Source organism: Leptonychotes weddellii, chromosome 10 (genome assembly GCF_054177405.1).
Source record: "Leptonychotes weddellii isolate Sample4059 chromosome 10, ASM5417740v2, whole genome shotgun sequence".
Taxonomy (NCBI): Eukaryota; Metazoa; Chordata; class Mammalia; order Carnivora; family Phocidae; genus Leptonychotes; species Leptonychotes weddellii.
In genome coordinates this window covers 74,176,254-74,188,934 of record NC_138378.1, presented here as the reverse complement: position 1 = coordinate 74,188,934, position 12,681 = coordinate 74,176,254, and the positions used below count along the sequence as shown (strand labels likewise).

Here is a 12,681-nt window from a genome sequence, read left to right as displayed (position 1 = left end):
TACTTAAGACTGATTATTCCCAATTAGACAAATAGTCAGTGGACATTTATTGGTCAGGCCTTGAGCTGAATGCTGTGGTAGGCAAAAGACATGCAACTGAGTAGGTGAAATTCAGAGCAGGAGTTACCACCACAGGAATATGGACCAGCCACCTGCAGGCGGAACAAAGAATGAGATAAATTAGATTAAGAGGTCAGGAAGTCTTCACAAAGAGGGACACTGTGGGAAGAACCTTGAAAGAAAAGATTTGGAGATGTGTTGGGTAGAGGTGTGGAGTTTTAGTTACTGTGAAGGACAAGAGCAAAGGCTTCTAGGTGTGAAGCTGCACTGGCAAGTATGCAGTGTGGCTGAGCTTCTGCTATGAAATGTCAGGATATAATTTTTTTTTAAGTTTAAAGATAAATTCTCATGCAAATATATGATAAGCCCACGTCAAAGATTTATTTAACTCATTAATTGGGGAGTCAGCAGAGTGGTAAACTGGTTCAAAGAATTGGAGAGACTAAAGCCTAAATCATCAATAAGAGAAGGGATGCTGCAAGGAGACTGCAGTTAGGTATGAGTCTGGTTAACATCCTACTGAGCTATAATGCCATAACCTGTGCAGCTGTTTTCTCTACCACACAGAATTTATTTGCAATTATGCTGGATATTTGTAGCTTGCCAGTTTTATATACATTCACCCAAGTTTATAGAATTTGAGGCAGAATCAGTGGTAAATGGTTAAGTTGAATAAAATGTGCATTTCTCTAGAGCATCAGATAACCCCAAAGCAGGCTTTTTTCACAGTGCTCTAGGATGACTTCAAGAAAACATGCAGTGATCTTCTTCCCTAATTTCCAAGGTTCAGATAATTTGGCTAAAGGGTAACTGTTCTGGCCAGATTGGGAGGACCTGGTGATAGACTTGGACTTGATTCTGTATAAGTTTTAGCAGAATAATATGATCTGTACCAGCATATAGGAAGATGTGGGAAAGACTGGGTGGAGAGGAGAGAAAGTGGAGAAAGAAAGTCTAGTTAGAAGGATATGATAACAGTTGAGGTAGAGATGATGATGTGGCAGTGGGCTTAGAAAGGAGGGATCTGATACAAGGGACCATGTGAAGATGAAATGATTTCATGGGGGCTGTGAGGGAGGGAGTTCAGTTCCACAAATGTTTATCAGGCATTTACTATGTGTCACCTGTGATAAACACCAGCTGTTCAAAGAAGAGTAAGATATTACTATTGTCGCCCAGGAGCTTACAGACATGAAAAATTGTTCTCAATTCCATTTGGAAAGGCCAATGGTACAAATATGTACAGGGTGAATAGGGTCAAGGTCAGATCAGGGAGGAGTCCTAGAGAGGGTCTTTAAGGACTAATAGGCATTACTCGAAGAAGGAAGTTGGAGGAAGGTACTCAAGCCTTGGCTGCACATTGGAATCACCTGGGTAGCTTTCAGAATTCCTGAACATGCCTCCTACTCCCAGACATTCCTATTTAATAGGCCTGGTGTGACCTAGTCATAGGGATTTTTACATCTCCCCACATGGTTCTAAAGTGCGAAGTAGAGAATGCTTGCGAAGGAAGAAACTATAGGCAAGGAGGTATGTATAAAGCAGTCTGGAATATGCTGGGGAAAGAAACATAATACATGTCCCCCCCCTCCATTATCTGCAGTTTTGCTTTCAAGGTTTCAGTTACCTGTGGTTAACCATGGTTGGAAGCAGATGATACGCCTTCTGACGAATCATCAGAGGGTCAATAGTAGGCTAACACTATGTCGCAATGTCGACATCGTTTAAGTCCCTTTATCTCTTCATGTAGGCATTTTATCATCTCATATCATCACAAGAAGGGTGAGTACAGTACAGTAAGATATTTTGAGAGAGAGACCATATTCATATAACTTTTATTACAGTATGTTATTATAATTCTGTTATTAGTTAGTGTTATTAATCTCTAACTGTGCCTAATTTATAAATTAAACTTTACCATAGGTAAGTATGTATAGGAAAAAACACTATATACAGGGTTTGGTACTAGCTGTGGTTTTGGGCATCCACTGGGGGTCTTGGAACATATCCTCTGTGGGTAAGGGGGAGGGAGGACAACTATACTTTACAACTGCTGTTTTGATGTGGGGAATGTTTGTAAGAGAGGCTGGGCTGGCTGAAGCTAGTAGCTGCCATGGAGAGCTTATCCTGTCAGTGTGGAAGTAGAGATCATGCTACACATGTTCTACTCTGGGAGATTTGGGGGATGGGATACCACAAAGGTCCTAAAATAAGGACAGGGAATTTTGGAAAATATTGAATTTTCTGTGGGACCTCAGTTTAAACTGGATGGCATCTAAGTTCCTTTTAGTTCAAGAATTGAAAAATTCTACATTTCTGTCATCAGTTTGATGTTACTAATGTTGGGTTGAGTTGTACTTGAGACATCCATGGTCAGAACCTTAGGGAATATCTACTTAAATAGAATGATGCTGTTTTTTTTTTCTTTTCTTTTAATCAAAAGAGTACTACATACCTGTAGTAAAAAAGCAAAAACTAAAACTGTATAGAAGAATATAAAGCAAGTTTCCCCTCTAGCATCCCATGTCCCATTTTCCCAGAGAAGCCTTCTGGGATAGTTCCTCAACACTTTTTTTCTCTACGTATGTAAACATGTATGTGTGCACATTTAATATTGTACCCATATGGCCATATTGTACAAATTGTTCTGTAACTCATGTTTTTCACATTACAAAATATTTTTGGCATCTTTCCATGTTTGTATATTTAAAATTACCTCATTCTTATTGCTGATTGTATGGTACTCCACTTATGACACCATAATTTCCCTAACCTTTAATAGATATCTAGGTTGTGTTAGTAGTTCATTGTGTTATAATATGTTCCAGCGAACTTTCTTGTATATACATTTGTATAATGGGGCAAGTACTGTTTATTCATAGGACAAACTCTTAGACATAGAATTGCTAGGTCTGTGGACAAATATGTTGAAAATTTTGATAGGCATTACCAAATTGTCCTCCAAAATTGCTGTATTAATTTAATGCTCAAGTACAAAATGTATGAGTGTGCTTTTTTCTCATTGCCTTATATGTGCTGTATATTTTAGAAGTTTTAAATAGTTTATTTTGGGTGATGAAAAATGATATCTCATTGTTTTAATTTGCATTTATTTAATAGAAGAGGAGTTGATTATCTTTTCCTATGTTTATTGTCTCTTTGTGACCTTTTTGTTGAAACTGCCTATATATGTCCTTTGTTCTTACTTTTTTCTTGTAATTTCTTTTTTTTTAAGATTTTATTTATTTATTTGACAGAGAGAGAGACACAGTGAGAGAGGGAACACAAGCAGGGGGAGTGGGAGAGGGAGAAGCAGGCTTCCCGCAGAGCAGGGAGCCTGATGTGGGGCTCTATCCCAGGACCCTGGGATTATGACCTGAGCCGAAGGCAGACACTTAACGCCTGAGCCACCCAGGCGTCCCTTCTTGTAATTTCTTATAATTTGGAATGTCTTCTTTATCATACCCTAAATTCACACATAGGTTTGGATTTGTTTCTGGATTCCTTTTTCTATTCTTATCATCTGCCTGCCTATCCAAGCATTAATATTATACTGTTTTAATAACTAGCTTTTAATACACTTTAATATCTGGTAAGACTGAGTCATCTTCAATTACCTTTCCTATTTAGAATTTTCCCACATGTTTATTTTTCCAGATGAACTTTAATATTATATTATCAAATTCAAAAAAATTCTATTGGAATTGAATTGAGTTACTAGATAAATCAGAACTGACATCCTTATTGTAATGAGGTTTCTTATTTAAGAATAAGTTTTATTTTACATATTCAATTTTTTTGTTATTCAATAATTTTCAAGTTTTATTCTTATAGGTCTTACACATTAAGTTTGTTGTTAGATATTTTATATTTGTTTTTGCTATCAGACAAAGGAATTTTTCTTCCATCCTATTTTTCATCTTGTTTTCATATAGGGAAGCTATTGGTTTTTATACATTCTGGAAGAACTATGATAAGGGACATGCAGAGGAAGAGAAGGAGAGATCTGGGGGGAAGAAAGAATCAAGAGACTGTAGTGGAAGCTAGGGGCGGATACATTTCAAGGATCAAATATTGATCAAGGTCACTACCAAATGATACCAAGGTCAAGTAGGAAGGGATGGGACCTGAACCAGGAGCCAGCTGAGAGAGGGATGTAGTAAACATGAGAACACTTAGGGATCACGCAAGAAAGAAGGACATGCTACTCCTCCTTGTCTTTTGTGTTCTATTCATTGCTGCAGTCAGAGAGCCCTCCATGTGTGATAGAAAAATCCAGAAGCTTGGATGCATATGCATTTGTGTGTGTGTGTGTGCACATGCATGCAGCTGGATAAGGAACATAGGTACCAGTCTCATGATTTGTGGGCTCACATGGGGACTGTATTATTGATGGTTTCATTTATAGTGAGTGCGCTGTGAACCCAAAATTGGCATGCAAAGCAAATGAGGAAAGGTTAGTTTTCTCAGATGCTATAGAGTGGGGGTAAACTAGGGCATGGATTTGCTTTCCTGAGAAGTGAGAGCAGTAGATGAATAGCAAGACATTTTTTTTTAATTTGTTTTAAGCGAAAATTTGTTCACATGGCACTGGAGTTCCCCAAACAGCCATAAATCCCTGACTTGGCTGGAGTCTAGCCTCCTTTTTCCTGCCCAGGTTTAGCAGCCTTGCTGCCAGAGGTAAAGGTTCTTTTGGTACAGCAGGGGGTAGGAAGAAGAGCTGCATGATTGGCCTACGGCAATGCTTTCTCCCTGTCCAGCCTCATGCTTTAGAAATAGGGGGACTTTCATTGGCTGTGGTATTAGAATAGTGTAAAGAGGGGTGCCTAGGTGACTCAGTTGGTTAAGTGACTGCCTTCGGCTCAGGTCATGATCCCAGGGTCCTGGGATTGAGCCCCATATCGGGCTCCCTGCTCAGCCGGGAGCCTGCTTCTCCCTCTTCTTCTGTCACTCCCCCTGCCTATCCTTTCCTGCTCTCTGTCTGTCAAACACATAAATAAAATCTTAAAAAAAAAAGAGAGAATAGTGTAAAGATATATAATATCACTCTACTTCTGAAAATATCCTTCTAATAATTGGACCCCGAGGCTGAGCGAATGAATTGAAAGAAAGCTGATTTCTCCAATTGTAGGGCTTGAGGTGTCCAGCTCAGAATAAAGGAGGAAACTTAAAATGGGTGCTGATGGTCAATCTTTGGTACTTAACTTTAAGACTGTAGAATAAGGATGGACTTTAGTCATCATTTGGCAGAAAAGCTCTTTAATAGAATAAAATTGACTCTCAAATTTTAGAGGAGCATTTTTCAGGTTGCCAGATAAAATGCAGAATACCCAGTTAAACTTATATTTCAGATAAAAATAAATAAAAATTATTCCTATTTTTAAAAGATTATTTATTTATTTGAGAGAGAGAGAGAGCGAGCAAGAGAGAACATGAGTGGGGGGCGAGGCAGATGGAGAAGCAGATGCCCTGCTGAGCAGGGAGCCCGATGTGGGGCTCAATCCGAGGACTCCAGGATAATGACCTGAGCTGAAGGCAGATGCTTAATCGACTGAGCCACCCAGGCACCCCAAAATTATTCCTATTTTTATTTGCTAATGCTGGCAATACTAAACAGACAGTCTTTCTAAGGTAGAGATGTCCATCTTATATGGCAAAGCTCAGCAAGACTTCATTGGGTTATCCTATGGATTAAAGGCTCTTTGGGAAGAAGTATTTAGGGCTAGATATCCTAGACATCTGCTGGATTTCAATTTCTATACATTCTTTATGCACTGTATTGAGCCTCTCACATCCATCTTGTCCACTCTATTCCATCACTGCTTAGGGAGTTCCAACTATTAACACCATTAACCCAAAATGTTCATGGGCTCAGTGATTTACTCCCTTTGCTGTAAACCCCTACTGGTCTCTCTGCTTGGTTTCTCTTTCTTACCACTCCCTTCATGCCATGCCATTCCACCCTGAGCACGATGATCTGAAAAATGATTCCCAAACTCCATTTCATCATGTCCTATGGTGAAATGCTACCAGTCAAATCTGCCTACCTGTAGAACTGGAACCACATTTGTCTGTGGCCCAGGATTTCCAGCAGTGTAATTTCTTCTAGCTCAGTCCCATCTGTGAATCTTGTGTGCTGAGTTCTTGGGAGTTGATCTTTCATACTCATTCACGGCTCCTCACTCAAGAAACATCTGTTAGTTGGTTGGTTCTAGTGAATCCTATCAGAATTGGCCAAATCTATTGCATGGGAAAGTTGTTTTAAGCCCAAGGTTCTTGTGCTGGAGAAGTTCAGAGAGATTAGAAGACACTGAATCCTGCTCTTACTTATGTGAGTCTCCCTCTTACTGTTGTTCTTAGTTTTAGGGCTCAAAAGACAGAGATATCTGCATTTGAACTCCCAATTGAGGCAGTTTGGTTGGCAGATGGTCCTTTAAACTCCCAAACCAGCTTAAGCCAAGAGGGACTCAATAAATGTTGGTGTTGGAACTGAATTGAGAAGTTTATTCTTTAAGTCACTTAATTCTAGATTTCTGGGTTGAAATCTATGATATATTTTTCTTTGGAACTTACTGTTTGTGTCTGCAGGTCTTGTTCAAGAGAATAACCTTGGCTGCTCTACTTAGAAATATTATAGAGCATTGCTGGAAGTGAGGAAGAGAGGTTGGAACCAAGAATAGTAATACTATTAATAAAATTAGCTGAAAGCTATAATCACAATAATAATGATAATAGTGTAAATTGTCCACCATGCTTCAGGTGATTTATGCATGTTTTTCTTTAATTCATACAACATCAACAGTAGGTGTTTTTTTTTTTTTTTTTTTTTTTTACCATTTCACAGATGAGAAAACTGAGGTCCAGAATGATTGAGTAGTTTGTCCATGGATAAAAACTAGTTAAGTACTAGGACCAGTATTTGAATAAACGTCCATCTGGCTGAAGTCCTAGGTTTACCCACTATAAGGTCACATTCCTCTTCTTGCTTGTCGGGGACTTTTTGCTTTGTGATTACAGACTCAGGGGTCCACTGAAGGGAAATATGAGGGCTGAATGGTAGCCTGGCACCTGTGGCTAAACAGCACTCCATTTGGAGGATCATCTGACTGCCAGGACCAACAGGAATAAGGCAACTGGGCCCAGATCCTGGGGGTCTGGAATGTGATGTGGGTCCCCAGGCAAGCTTCTCTGAAACCAGACCCTGCCTTGACCCTGGTTAATTACTCTAGTTATTCACACAACCAAATTCCTGCTGTCAGTGGGTCCTGTGATGCACATCAAGTCTGCCAACATACACAGAGCAGTGCTAATCCTGGTGAGCTTGCCCTGGGGCTGGGCAGGACGTCCTATCGAATGATTATCATGTGATGAAGCCCCAGTGCTCCCCGGCCTGTCCTGGCTTTCCGGCTGCAGTGCTAACAGACTTTTCTTCTGGGGCATCCGGGAGCTGGAAATCGCTCACATGGATCACACACACACTGGTGCCAGCCCGGCAGCTTTACCTAGCTGAAGGCCTCCCTCACGCTGGCTTGATAGCAATCGAGCCCTCCCAGTTGGAGCTTGTTACCTGGGAGCTGTCCAGATCCAATGATGAAAACTGGCTAGGGTGTAGCTGTTACGGTCAATTACCGGCAGCCCATTAAATGAGGTTTGGCAAACCCAGGAGCCCCTGAGCGCCATTTCCGAGGCACTTTGGGTACATTGTTTTTCCAGCCTCTGTTCTCTTAACCTGCCTTGGCTCCATTCTTTTCTTTCATGTTGAGACTCATGGGAATATGAAGGGAGGTGGAATCCAGGGTTTCTGATTCCCAGTATAGTGACTCCTGGGTGGTGGGATGGGATGGGATGTTCTGTGCTTGGAAGGTGGGCTGAGCTTCTTTCACTTCTCAGGGAGAGGATGTGGACTGAGAGCCAGTGAACTGAATCACCAGAGAGGTCAGAGTGTGCCTGGAAACTGAGTGCCTGCAGAGTTCCTCTGAACCTTCTTAACAAAGGGCAAAGAGGAAGTTACCTTCTACAGGAGGGCTGCATCCAGGCCTTTCCAGGAAGTCAGAGGTGCTCAGGTTGGACCACCCAGGAGGTAGCCTATTCTCATTATTTTGGGGTAGGCTTTATTCTGGACCTTCTTTCTGAAGGATTCTAGCGTTTGCATCACCAGAATTTCTCTGGTCTGCTAGGTAGGGCCCATTTCTTCCTAAAGGTTATGATCTTTCTAATACTTTAGATCAGTGGTTTAAAAAATGTGGTCTTTAGACCAGAAGCATCATCTGGAAGTGAGAAATGCAAATGATCAGGCCCCACCCCAGGCCCCCTGAATCAGAAACTCTGGGGGTGGAGCCTAGCAGTCTGTTATAGCAATGCCTTTGGGGTGATGAGGAAGCATGCTCAACTCTGAGTTTACTTCATGGAGACCCATGCTTCTCCAAATGTGGCCTGTGGAAAATAGCATCAGCATCTCCTGGGAGATTACTAGAAATTCAGTATCTCCAGCCACTTCTCAGACCTGCTGAATCAGAATCTGCACTTTAACAAGGTCCCCAGGTGATTTGATTGCACTTTAAAGCTTGAGAAACAGTGGTTCTCAACCTTGGCTTCATGGCAGGCTCATCTAATGCCGAGGCCCCACCCCAGACCAATTAAATCAGAATTTCTTGGGGTGATGCCCAGGTGTTGGTATTTATTAAAAGTTTCCCTAGTGATTCTAATATATAGTCAAGGTTGAGAGCAATTACTTTGGACCACCATAGACTCCAGAATCACAGGAGTTATGTCTGTTAAAAAACAAAACAACCAGAGGGAAAAGATGGCAGCGATGGCGGTCAGAGGTGCCGGTGGGAGCCGTGTGTCCAGTGGGAGGGACCTGAACTGCGTCCCTGAAATAGCTGACACTTTGGGAGCTGTGGCCAAGCAGGGGTGAGGGCCCAGACCTCCGCAAGTGGAATGCGGGCTCCAAACTTGGGGACGAAGAGGGACAGACTAGTCATCCCCGAGAGGCAGGGGTTTGATTTCCTCTGCGTGCCTGTCTTCCACCCAAGTTTCAAGAGGGAGTTTACTCAGGAACCTGCTAACAATCGGTCTGGCCCCCAGACACAATCAGACCTACTGCTGTCAGGAAGGGACTCAAAAGTGGAGAAGATCCACAGGAACTCCGAGGCGGCCGTGTTACAGGAGCTGAATTTTGGGGCATGTTTGGGTCTTCCAGCTTTCCTACTGCCCCTAAATCAGGAAGATAACACAAACTTGGCCAGGGTTTTGACCAACCACAACCACACTGGCCACCACTCATCCATGTTCTGGATGCGGGCACCCTTGGTGGCTCCAGAGGACCTTAGAGATGATATCATTGAGAATGCACCAAGTACACACACAGAAGAGTATAGTGGAGAGGAGAAGACGTGGATGTGGTGGCACAACTTCCAGACCTTGTGTGACTATAGCAAGAGGATTGCAGTGGCTCTTGAAATTGGGGCTGACCTCCCATCTAATCATGTCATTGATCATTGGCTTGGGGAGCCCATCAAAGCAGCCATTCTCCCCACCAGCATTTTCCTGACCAACAAGAAGGGATTTCATGTTCTTTCTAAGATGCGCCAGAGGCTGATCTTCCGGCTCCTCAAGTTGGAAGTGCAGTTCATCATCACAGGCACCAATCACCACTCAGAGAAGGAGTTCTGCTCTTACCTCCAGTACCTGGAATACTTGAGTCAGAAGCGCCCTCCACCCAATGCCTACAAACTCTCTGCCAAGGGCTATGAAGACTACCTGCAGTCCCCACTCCAGCCACTGATGGACAATCTGGAATCTCAGACATATGAAGGGTTTGAAAAGGACCCCATCAAATACTCTCAGTATCAGCAGGCCATCTATAAATGTCTGTTAGATTGAGTGCCAGGTGAAGAGAAGATACCAATGTGCAGGTGCTAATGGTGCTGGGAGCAGGCCGGGGTCCCCTGGTGAACGCTTCCATGCGGGCAGCCAAGCAGGCTGACCAGCAGATAAAGCTGTACGCTGTGGAGAAGAACCCAAATGCCATGGTGACGCTAGAGAACTGGCAGCTTGAAGAATGGGGAAGCCAGGTGACGGTAGTCTCATCGGACATGCGGGAACGGGTGGCTCCAGAGAAAGAAGACATCATCGTCAGTGAGCTTCTAGGCTCCTTTGCTGACAACGAACTGTCACCTGAGTGCCTGGATGGAGCCCAACACTTCCTAAAAGATGACGGTGTGAGCATCCCTGGGGAGTACACCTCCTTTCTGGCTCCCATCTCCTCCTCCAAGCTGTACAATGAGGTCCGACCCCATTGGGAAAAGGACCGAGACCCTGAGGCCCAGTTTGAGATGCCTTATGTGGTGCGGCTACACAACTTCCACCAGCTGTCTGCGCCCCAGCCCTGTTTCACCTTCAGCCATCCCAGTAGAGATCCTCTGATTGACAACAACTGCTGCTGTACCTTGGAGTTTCCCGTGGAGGTGAACACAGTGCTACATGGCTTTGCAGGCTACTTTGAGACTGTGCTTTATCAGGACATCACCCTGAGTATCTGTCCAGAGACTCACTCTCCTGGGATGTTCTCATGGTTTCCCATCCTCTTCCCCATTAAGCCTCCCATTACGGTACATGAAGGCCAGACCATCTGTGTGCGTTTCTGGCAATGCAGCGATTCCAAGAAGGTGTGGTATGAGTGGGCTGTGACAGCACCAGTCTGTTCTGCTATTCACAACCCCACAGGCTGCTCATACACCATCGGCCTCTAGCCCTGCCCGCAAGTGTTCAGAGCCTTGGAAGCAGCTTCAAGTTCTGCTCCTGTGGCACAGAAAGTGCAGTACATCTGTGAGTTGTGATTCCCCTTGCCCATCAGAGTGGAGTATTTCAGTCTACTTTCCTGCCTTACATCAAGGTGGGCAAAGGATGAGAATTAATTGCAGGGCTCAAGCCACCAATCTGTGAAGACTTCAGGCCAGGTTGGGAGGAATTAGTGCTGGATCTGAAGCTACTCCAACAGGCACTCGGCCTCAAGCACTCCCTGGAATAGCCCCGAGAACATGTGGATTGAACACATTTTCAGCCCTTTCCCTGCCCATCTCTGTTCCAGTTATGATGGTTTTGTGTGGGGGGAAATACAAATAAAGTGAAGTTACAGCCTTTAAAAAACAACAACAACAACAACAACAAAACAACCATCCAACTACACAACAACCAGAACAAACCCGGTAATGTAGAGCAGAGCTTCTTAGCCGTATAGAGGGACATATTAGTGCCTCATGGGTGTGTTGGGTAGATGTGGAATTTATAGCCTGATCCTATAGGGCCTTGGGGGTGACAGGATGGGACCTGGGTTGCCATGAGCAACCGTTTACCCCCAGAAGCTATTACAAATATCATTTTCTATATATGCTGTGACAGGAAGAAGGTTAGGAAACATGCTGTAGAGAAGCTGAGTCTATTATTCCTGAGTTAATGTGCTAACTATGCTGATGGGGTCTGGGGAGGGTTACAGAAGGGAGATACTAAAAATCACTGACTCTGGGCCTGAGGGGGCAAGAACGTGCCTTTAGATATTCCATAATATCTTCCATAATACAAATCCAGACAAATACTTTCTAGACCATCATTGCCACCTGGTATTTATTTAGCAATTTTGCTATTTAGACGTTTCCTAGCTGTTATCCTATTATTTCCTACAATAAGCACAGATTATCTTCCCTTTTTGGAGATGAGGGTTTGAAGCCCAGAAAGCTGAGACTCCCTTAAGGCCAGTTAATAAGGGACAGTTGAAGGGTGAAGAGGTGTTTCCTTGATGTGCACTGGAAAGGTCTAGAGACCTTTCATGTCATAATGGCAAATGCTACCTCTGGGGTGGGGGTGAGGAGGTAGGGGGTGGGACTCAGCCCCTGAAAGAAGGGACTCAATGTACCTACTGCTGCCTTCAGTCCTGAGTCCTTGCCTGGAGCCTGGGGCTTCCTGGGAGTACCCCAAGAAAGCTCTAAAACAGGAACTGTTTAGCTAATTACAAAGCCCGACTGTTGTTTGGCTGGCTTGAGTGTGTTAACACATCCCCCTTTTGCATAAGTTTTCATCCTGGTGCTGGATGAACATATTGTAATTATGCTAATTGTGCTGGCTGGGCAGCCTGAGGCTGAGAGGGAGGGGGACCCCTCTCCCTAATTGTTTCCCTCTCCTGGAGCAGTTGGTGCTCTGCCTGAGTCCCCAGACAAGTAGAGGGAAGGCTGTGGGGCAGGTGGAGCTAGGGAAGAGGTCTGCACAGGGCTTCCTGTCCTGGGGCTGCAGGGGTCCACCTGGTTTTTGGGGAAGGAGGGAGGGGTTAGGGTTAGGTGTCAAGGATGGGTTGACTGAGCAAAGGGACCTTCTGCTGGATTCAGTAGAGACTGTATTCAGGACTGGCCCTTGTGAGATTGTGAAAGAGGCAAATTTATCTTTGATGTCCTTCATTTTCTCTTTGGTGGTGGTGGCTCTCCCCACCTCCCTTACCTCATCCCTCCTCCACCCACACCCCCCAGCTCCTCTTGCTTTTTCTTTTTGCTTTTCTTAAACCTCCAGGCATCCAGTGTTTTTCTGCTGGTTTAGAATTTGTTTGCAGGCAAGTTTATGATATAGACATAA

The 12,681-nt window shown here is 43.8% G+C and overlaps 1 pseudogene; it reads left to right on the top strand.

Annotated features, from left to right (window-relative positions):
• The first annotated feature begins 8,889 nt into the window (after positions 1 to 8,889).
• On the top strand, positions 8,890 to 12,438 carry LOC102725772 (protein arginine N-methyltransferase 5 pseudogene; annotated as a pseudogene).
• The last annotated feature ends 243 nt before the right edge of the window (positions 12,439 to 12,681 follow it).